Below are 10,306 nucleotides of genomic sequence, written 5' to 3' on the forward strand. Positions count from 1 at the left end.
ATATCGAAGGAGTGGCTTCAGCAGCGAATTCAACAACTCGGTGAATGTCCTGGAGTGGCCCAGCAAGAGCCCAGACCTGAATCCAATTGAACATCCCATCCAAGCTGATGGAGCTTGAGAGGTACTGCAAAGAGGAATGGGCGAAACTGCCCAAAGATAGGTGTGCCAAGCTTGTGGCATTATATTTAAAACAACTTGAGGCTGTAATTGCTGCCAAAGGTGCAGCAACAAAGTATTGAGCAAAGGCTGTGAATACTTATGTACATATGATTTCTCAGGTTTTATATTTTTAATAAATCTGCAACAATTATAACACTGTCATTATGGGGTGTTGTGTGTAGAATTTTGAAGAAAAAAATGAATTTAATCCATTTTGGAATAAGGCTGTAACATACAAAATGTGGAAAAACTGAAGCGCTGTGAATACATTCCAGATGCACTGCACAAGTAGAACTGACCTAAAAAGAAAGGGAAACATACACAGCGTTTGCAACTGTACAAATCAAGAAGTGCATGGGACTGCTTATTACATTTGTAATAGGACTCAAGGACTCAAGGTTCTTTATTGTCATTACAACACATGTTAGACATGGGATGAACGAAATTAGTTTCCCTGGTCCCGGCTCGAGTACAAGTGACAGAGGGGAATAGTTCGGTGTAGTGCAAGAGAGAAAGAGGCGATTGTGCATGAGTGAAAGACAAGAACAAGAACAACAGCCCTGGTCTGGGCAACAAGAGCGACGAATGTGGGGACAATAGTTGTGCAGGCCCACATATTTTCTGTTGTGGGGTGGTTGTGGGGGAGGGGGTATTTGGCAGAGTCAATGTGGGGGGGACGGGGGGGTACAGGGGTCCACCGGAGTTCAACAGTCTCACAGCTTCAGGGAAGAAGCTGTTCTTCAGTCTGGTGTTCCTGCTTTTGATGCTCCGTAGCCGTCTTCCTGAGGGGAGGCGGACAAACAGAGCATTTGCGGGGTGGGTGGGGTCCTTCATGATGCAAAATAATAAATCTTAAGGCTCTTTGATGAGCAGCATGTTATTGGTACCTGTCCCTGAACCGGATAGTTTTGCTGAATTCAAAACTAAAAGTCAAGCCAGGTGGAACCATCTTTGTCATATCTCCAAAACACTGTTTGATGTGAATCACTGACTTCTCCAAATTGTACCAGGAAAGCTGGACGACATCTGTGGTTACTTAAAGAGAAAAAAGAAAAAAAAAAAAAAAAAAAGATGGTGAAGTATGTGGGGTAAAGTGTGATTTAGTAAAACAGGCAAAGACAGAGAGAGGGAGGGAAAGGGTGTATGTGTTAAGATGTTGTAAATACATTTATTCAATCTTTACAATATATTAATTATGTTAAGTTTCCATATCAATTTATACTGTTATTGAATGCTGTTATTGTGCTGTACTAAAAGGGAAAGTGCTGAAGACAGGTGTGCATGCTGATAGTTTACGTAACAGGATGATATGGACAGCACTGAATGGTACCGACTGTTACACTTGGAGATAGAGACAGGACACTGAACCGTCAGAACTGGTGTCTTTGCCCAAATAAGGAGACCGACGGAAGACCAACAAAAGACAAAGAGAGAAAAACATCCGAACTGCATGGTCTTATCTGACTTGATTAACTACAGCATTTCACATAGCTCCTATTGGTGGAGAATCCTTGTTTGAAACAGTCTTTACCAATCAGTGCTCAAAAGTTATGCGAGAACACCACATGACTGTAAAGGGTTAAGGTACTGACCATTGAAGTTTGTGTGTGTAAAAAAATGTATTTAAGCTTTGAGCACTGAGGAGTTCCTCAGTGCAGTTCTGAATGTAACCATTGTCCTGCACTCCTTGCTGCAAGTAAAACTTTTAAGATTTGAGATCTCGTATTTGATTCTTTATTTGATCAAATCTTTATTTGATCTTTATTTGAAATTCTTTGTGTGTTAGGAAACTGGGGTATGAACTAACAGCATTTTTTATACTGTGGAAGAAAAGAAAGAGAGAGAGAGAGAGAGACAGACAGACAGAAGACAGGTGGCTAATCAGAAATTTCAGGGATTTTTAAGGAAGTGAGGGCAGCTTTGAGAAGGATGAAGAGAGGAACCTCCAGGTGTTGGTCACACGTGGAGGTCTGGCCATGTTAAGGAGAGAGTGCAGTGGAATTATTAACCAGGTTGTTTAAAACAATTCTGTATATTGAGAGGATGCCTAACAGAACTGATGTTCTACAGAGAAATACAGTTGATGACAATGAAGGTATGGGAAATCACTGAGCAGCAGTTTGATTTTATGCCCAGAAAAAAAATTACAATTTTGCTTTGACAGTGCAGAGAAGGTCAGGAAGAACTGCACTGTCTTAGTAGATTTAGAGAAAACGTATGATAACACTATCAGTCACCATAGTTCCTAGGAAGGAACTGTTGGGCTGTATGAGGAAGGTTTTTCCGCTGGTAGTCATAAAGAGTATGTGGAAATTGTAATCATTAAAAAAAAATATACAACCCTAATACTTTATGTATGGAAGTTGCTAAAATTATTATGAATATTAAGATTTTGAAATGTTTGCACTGCTTTGCCTCCCTCTTAGGAAAAGGCAGTGGGGAAGCACAGCAAGTGGATAAACTCCATTTAAAGAACCAATTTCTCTGCTTACGCTGCGAAAGCAACACCTCTCCCAACAGGCATGTCTTTGTGGCCAAAGAAAGCAGATGAAACTGAGCTTAAACATGATAAGGGGCTTCTTAGTGCATTATTAGTGCAGAGGACCTGCACACCTTGAGCAGTTCACACACAAACATCATTTTCCCTGGGAGATCTGCTGTTTAATTAATCACTTAATTCCTGCTCTGCATTCTGAGTGTCACAGCACTGCCACAATCACCTCTCTACCCACTGTCGTTTGATTCTATGATCATGGTGGAGCGTGGGTGCAATAGAGAAGGAGGTGTGGGGGCTGAGAACCATTTCTAAATTTGCAGTGGGTTTAGAAAAGGAGGAACTTCACATATAACAGATTCCACATCAAAACATTCTACGGTGACATTTATTCTCTCCCCTTTTTCATTCCCCATGCTCAAAGGAGCTTTGAGTTGTTTTCAGAAATACAAAGGGGAAGTGATATACAAGCATGTGTGCATGCAGAGAAAGAACAGTTTCACTGCCCTAAGGAGCTGACAGATTGTGCTTCTGTTGTCATATACAGTGGGGGAAATAAGTATTTGGCCCCTTGCTAATTTTGCAGGTTTGCCCACTTACAAAGAATGCAAAGATCTATAATTTTAATCGTATGTGTATTCTAACAGTGAGAGACAGAAGCCCAAAAAGAATTCCAGAAATTCACATCATATGAATTTATAAAAATTGATAACCATCTGATGAGGAAAAACAAGTCAAGTGTAGCCTTATAATCTACACTGCTATACATCTAAACTCCACAGCATAGCATTTTCTTTTTGGTCACACTTTGTGTCCTTTACTAAAGTCTTTAAGGTTTTCATATTTTCAGCATTGGAGAAGCAACGTTCTGTTGTCATCTGGCCTTCTTGTGGCCATAGATGCCAGCCATAGATTACTTTTACACTGTGCTTCCCTGACTGATATTGCAGCCTCCACAAACACAGGTTGGGTGTTGAGATGGCATTTTAAGCTCTTATAAGAGTATACATAAACTCTTATATGCAGTCAGTGCAAATAATGTGTGAACTGCTTGTGTATTAAAACAACTAAAAGTGGATGGACAGTTGAATTATTGGATCTAACATCGCACACTTTCAAATTTTTAAATCTGGTTATTCTTCAGAAACTAAGGCAATTAAAAAGTTTTTAAAAAGATAGAGAAGGCCAACAATGCCTACTAAAACCCTTTATTGGACAAAATGTATAAATGTCTGAAGCAAATAGCCCATTCCTGTTTCCATCTGTTCCAGATTGCACTTGCACTAAAAACCTTAATCTTTATCTGCCTCAGGACCTAAAATGTCCATTACAGCCAATTAGAGCTGAGAAAGAGGTGATTTGTCTTCATCAAACTTCAGCTTCAACAGTAGTAATGACATTGCTCTAACCTTCTGATTATTACAGGGGATGGTGCTAGTTTTGATGTGAAAATATATCTACAAATTAGTCTATTAAAAATGTGAGCAATCCTGTACTTCCATACTCACATTTCCCTTTAACTAGCTGTCTAACATTGTCAACATAAAAAATAATTTTATAATTTCAGTACGCTAACACATTAAGAGAACTAGGGTCACAGCTTAGGATTTATTTGTTGTGCTTTTGACTTGTCGGATAGAGGCTGTTCTTCTAAGCGTTACAATCAATTTTATTAGATTTCTGTAGCAACGGTTTCATCACAATTATCTCCAAATTGAACCACAACAGAATTTGGGTAAACAGCTCTTCAAACAATTGCAATTAAGGCAGAATAATCTTAGGAGCAATAAATACAGACTCAACGAATAATTCAAAGCTTCAGACAAACAGTTGTAAAAATGGCAAAGCATTCCATGTACGGACTTATGCGTGTAATGCTAGCAACAAAGCTAGTAGACGTTACATTTACAGCAAGTTGTTTATACCTTGATAAACTTGTGCCCATTAAATGGTGACCTACCTTTAGCCAGTCTTATGGTCAAATTCTGACTTTTGTCATGAATGACTAAATTATTTGAATTTTAGGTGAACCTGGAATTAAGCAGTCTATGAGGAAACAACAACTTGGAAACGATTTGTTTTATTTGACAAAGGTAAAGGTAGGTATGGACACTGTTAATAAAAAGTGTTTTTTTATAATGTTAGGGAGTGTGAAGAAATATTTAAAAATAAAGTGATGATGGTTTGTGTAGGTTCTCAGTCACCCAGGTCATTTAATCCAATAATAATAATAATAATAATAATAATAATAATAATAATAATAATAATAATAATAATAATAATAATAAATAGTTACATCGAAAGCAACTGGACAAAGTAGGTTTTTGTTTTTTAAGATGATTCACATTTCATCCAAGAGGCTTCTTCAGTTCTTCAGAACATCCTTCATAGTTCTTCAGAACTTTGTCCAGGTGCTTTCTATGTAACTATTTTTTTAGATAAAGTGATGATGTCATGTTTAAATTAACGTACAACAACAAAATACCAGTTGTGTCTTATGTTCAATGAATTATGAACACTCAAGCACATTACAACGGACATCCTTCACAGTTTGTAATCCTTGGAAACCACAAATTGCATATCTGCTATAGTGCCCATTTATCTACAACATGGATTTGTAGCCATTTGTAGTCACACACTACCTTCCCAACACTAGGAAGGTCTAAGCCTGACCAAATGACTAAATCGCTCGTATAAAGAGCATGTTTTAGGTCAACCTAGTTTTGGTTATTCTTATTTAGGCTTTAAATTTTGCCCAAGAAAGTCTCCTGAATTAGTTGTATGAGAGCTGCTGTATATCAGGTTATTGTACTGATAACAAAAATGAAACAACTAGGGGAAAGTCAAGGCCACTACAGAAGATGTCAAGCAACATCTGTTCAAATGGACTAAAATTAAAGCCATTACCTTCCAGGTGGGCCCCAGAGGTCCTCTGCCTGTCTTAACAGACTTGAACTTGGCTGGATCTGCGTCTGGCTTGTAGTCCTATAGTCATAAGAATTGTATGTGATGAAAACAACACATGCAGGATATTACACTATATTACCAAAAGTATTCGCTCACCTATTCAAATGATCAGAATCAGGTGTCCTAATCCCTTGGCCTGGCCACAGGTGTATAAAATCAAGCAAGTCGCCGACTTTCTGCACAGTCAATTGCTACAGAGCTACAAACTTCATGTGACCTTCAGATTAGCCCAAGTACAGTACGCAGAGAGCTTCATGGAATGGGTTTCCATGGCCGAGCAGCTGCAGCCAAGCCACACATCACCAAGTGCAATGCAAAGCGTCGGATGCAATGGTGTAAAGCACGCCGCCACTGGCCTCTAGAGCAGTGGAGACGCGTTCTCTGGAGTGATGAATCACGCTTTTCCATCTGGCAATCTGATGGACGAGTCTGGGTTTGGAGGTTGCCAGGAGAACGGTACATTTCAGACTGCATTGTGCCGACTGTGAAATTTGGTGGAGGAGGAATTATGGTGTGGGGTTGTTTTTCAGGAGCTGGGCTTGGCCCCTTAGTTCCAGTGAAAGGAACTTTGAATGCTTCAGGATACCAAAACATTTTGGACAATTCCATGCTCCCAACCTTGTGGGAACAGTTTGGAGCGGGCCCCTTCCTCTTCCAACATGACTGTGCACCAGTGCACAAAGCAAGGTCCATAAAGACATGGATGACAGAGTCTGGTGTGGATGAACTTGACTGGCCTGCACAGAGTCCTGACCTGAACCCGATAGAACACCTTTGGGATGAATTAGAGCGGAGACTGAGAGCCAGGCCTTCTCGACCAACATCAGTGTGTGACCTCACCAATGCGCTTTTGGAAGAATGGTCAAAAATTCCTATAAACACTCTCCTCAACCTTGTGGACAGTCTTCCCAGAAGAGTTGAAGCTGTAATAGCTGCAAAAGGTGGACCGACATCATATTGAACTCTGGGTTAGGAATGGGATGGCACTTCAGTTCATAGTATGAGTCAAGGCAGGTGAGCGAATACTTTTGGTAATATAGTGTAGCTCCTGTTGGTGGAGAATCCTTGTTTGAAACAGTCTTTACCAATCAATCAGTGCTCAGAAGTTACGCGAGAACACCACATGACTGTAAAGGGTTAAGGTACTGACCATTGAAGTTTGTGTGTAAAAAAACTGTATTTAAGCTTTGAGCACTGAGGAGTTCCTCAGTGCCGTTCTGAATGTAACCATTGTTCTGCACTCCTTGCTGAAAGTAAAACTTTTAAAACTTTGAGATCTCGTATTTGATTCTTTATTTGATCAGATCTTTATTTGATCTTTATTTGAAATTATTTGTGTGTTAGGAAACTGGGGTATGAACTAACAGCATTTTTTACAGTCCTAACTAATAGAAAAAGTTTCCTGACAGTATGCATAACTTGTAAGTGTCTGGACCATTAGTCCAATGGATGATGAATTTACATCAGTCTAAGCTACACCTATATTAGCAGCAAGGCGATTAATATTAGCTCTGGTAGAGTCCTTAGTCCACAAGTTCAAATATTCCGAAACAAATATCCACAGGCTGTTAAGGGGGCAACTTCGTCTAATTGGTGGGGAATACAGGGAATTTCGGAACTTTCATTCCGGTTTCACAACGCGTATTCAAAATAAGAGCCATTAGTACACTCGCGATACCCCACACATGCACAAGTTTACTGAAACACTTGCACATAGGAAAGCAACAAATATTAGCCATACTTTAGTTAAACGCAAATTGTGTGCATAAACGAGGAACACCACCACTTATTTTGAAACTTTACGTGGTAGAGGTCAAAGTTAATGAAACTACCTTGACAGTGCCACAGCAACACAGATAAATAGTTAAAAATAAGAAATACTCAACTGTTAAACAACTCTTACTCAGAAAACACAAACAGTCTTTTGTCAAGATGACTGTTGCTACTTTATCAATATTCGTTTAGTTTATTCTCGGGTAAATAATTTTGCTCTGTTTCTGTTGCCACTCTGGGCTTCAGGAGGCTAATGCTAAAGTTGGGCTAAGACTCTTAGCATAGCCGGAGAAGAAACGAGAAGCAGCGTAAAGTACACCAAAAGAATCATACCTGTGTTTGCCCCCTAATTCTCCGTCTTAGATAGATTGATCGAAGGTCATGTAAACATCCATCCGAGATCGTGAACAGTTCCCTCAACTAGAAACGAGGACTGTGAGCATCGGTCTTATATGTCAGCTCCTCTCCTCTCTGTTGTTGGTAGTGATGTGCGGATCGATCCTGAAATATCGATACTTCCGATTCTGGATCTTTATGCTCTGAAATCGATTCTGAAATCAAAATATCGATACTTTTGATACTTACGCATTCTGAGATGAGGTGTATCCTAAACAGAAACATGGTGAAAAGTATCCAAATTATTGAGATGTTGTCTAAGTGACGCTCGGTTGGTGGGACTACTTCTTCTTCCGCCTGGGTGTGTGCGTCATGCGTAAGCACAGGGGCTCTACTCCGTGCTCTCACTCAGTCACTATTGATGGGAATTTCGGCTCTTTTTTGGAGAACCGGTTCTTTTGGCTCGGTTCACTGAAAAAATCCGACTCTTTCGGGTCCCAAATGGCTCCTCAGATTATTTATTTTATTTTTTTATTTATTTTTGTTTTACAAATAACATGTTTTCAGAGTTTGAAACATTGTTTTGACATATTTTATATGATTGTGTTCTCAAGGTTTTCTATTGTTGTGTTGACTGTATAGTAAATGAGGCAGCTACCTCAGTACACTCCAGAGTTTAAAATAAATAAATAAATAAAAACCTCAGCCTCGGATTCTTAAAGAAGCTATGATTTGAAATACACATGTTTTATTTAAAAGACAAATGATAAAATATCGATAACGGTATATGCGATACCAGCCCGAATTTTACTCGGTATCGGATCGGAAAGGAAATTGGTGGTATCGAACATCACTACTGTTAAGTTTCTGCACCAGGAGCAGTAGCTTGGTCAGTCCCTGCCTGCGCCCTCTGCGGGCTAATACCAGCTATAACAACTATTCATTGTCATTATTTTACTCACCGTCCCCCTTTTTTCGTCTCCAATATCATCATCACCGCCTTGTTTCTTATCATTATTAATTTAACCTTCATCTTCAGTATTTCCACCAACATCAGAACACAGTCATCTGTCTCCAGCATTGTTTTATATATTCTTAAACTGAAAAATGTATGGGTTCCTTATTCTGGCGACCCATAAAAGAAGGGGGAAAACAGGACAGAACAGTTTTCATGAGCATAATTAAACAATTCATAAGTAAGTTGAAAACCACACACACAAAACAGGAGACTGTTATCAATTTTTTATTTAACGGATAAGCGGACAAAAATGGATGGATGGATGGCATAGATACTGCACAGAACCCCTGGTCAATGCTTATCTTGGAATTTAATAAAACGAATTGCTTATTTTACACCAATCAACAGCACTAAAATATGGTCTGTGCTACCATGTGTAATGATCTGGCAAAAGAAAAAAATATTTTATAGCACTAAAACAATCCTACAGCGTACGTGGATGATGAACCCAGTTTGTAACTGTGGAATGTGGAAAAGAGTAAATATTTGTGCTTTTTTCTACTTTAAAGTAACATTTGGTACCTTAGAACATGTGCAAGTGTTCGTCCGTCTACAGCAGTGTGCCCTGGTGCTGGAAAGGTACACAACATAAAAACACTGAAGGGAAAGTTAGAGTATTTTTCGGACCATAAGGCGCAATATCAATGAACGGGTCTATTTTCAGCGAAACAATCAAGCATGTCCGGATCCCTCTCGTCATTATCCGAGTCAGTCTCGTTGTTGTTAATTAGGGGTTCAGTAATGATTCCAGCCTTCGTGAAACATTTGAGACTGATGCATTAGCCCAGGCATCCACGATCCATTACCAGGGAGTGGCGTAACTCGCCAGGCGTTGCCTCCCTGTCTTGGTGAATGTGTGTTCGCCTTCTGTCATCCAATGCTCCCACGCAGCTCGCAATTTAACTTTGAACGCCCTGTTAACACCAATATTTAGCTGTTGGAATTCTTTGGTCAATCCACCCGGAATGATGGCAAGCCCCGAATTAGTTTGCTTCACTTGGGTTTTGACAATATCGGTGAGAAGGGCGCGCATGGAGTCACAGATCAATAGGGACGGAGATTTGTGGAAAAGGGTAGTGACCTAAATTGGACACAGGAGGGCAATGCTGTTTTTGTACGCCCCTCCAGAGTCAGGAGGTTGTCACTATTTTTGTTTTGGATGGTCACCGTATTGTTATTTTGACGCTGTTCCGTGCGGAATTGCGGATGTAGTTTTGCAGAGAGAGAAAAAAAGGAGAAATAAAAAGAGTTTTTGACCACAAAAAGTCCTCCTGCATCGCACCATACATCGACAATACAAAAACACAACGCAGTCTTCGGATGTTGGGAGGCACCACGCGACATTGCACGGATTTGCCATACTATAATAAGTGTTGTTGAGCATCTTCTAATTGTGACAAAGTGGCACCCAGTGTGCTTCAGTTGTGTGCCATCATGTGTGATGCGCTGTGTGGTTTGGCTTTATAAAATCGGTTCGAGGACTGCAAGCACAACCAGAAGTAATATATAAGGTGCACCAGATTATAAGGCAAACTGTCGATTTTTGAGAAAATTAAAGG

The 10,306-nt window shown here is 39.8% G+C and overlaps 1 protein-coding gene across 1 annotated transcript in view; it reads right to left on the reverse strand.

The window, feature by feature from the left end:
- The window catches only part of LOC103397045 (cytospin-A-like), a 53,244-nt gene extending 45,341 nt beyond the window's left edge, over window positions 1-7,903 (reverse strand). The window contains 1 exon segment of the mRNA XM_008335296.3: window positions 7,727-7,903. The gene's annotated coding sequence lies outside the window, so the exon portion shown is untranslated.
- Window positions 7,904-10,306: the final 2,403 nt, after the last annotated feature.

This window comes from Cynoglossus semilaevis, chromosome W (assembly GCF_000523025.1).
Source record: "Cynoglossus semilaevis isolate Cse_v1.0 chromosome W, Cse_v1.0, whole genome shotgun sequence".
Lineage (NCBI taxonomy): Eukaryota > Metazoa > Chordata > Actinopteri > Pleuronectiformes > Cynoglossidae > Cynoglossus > Cynoglossus semilaevis.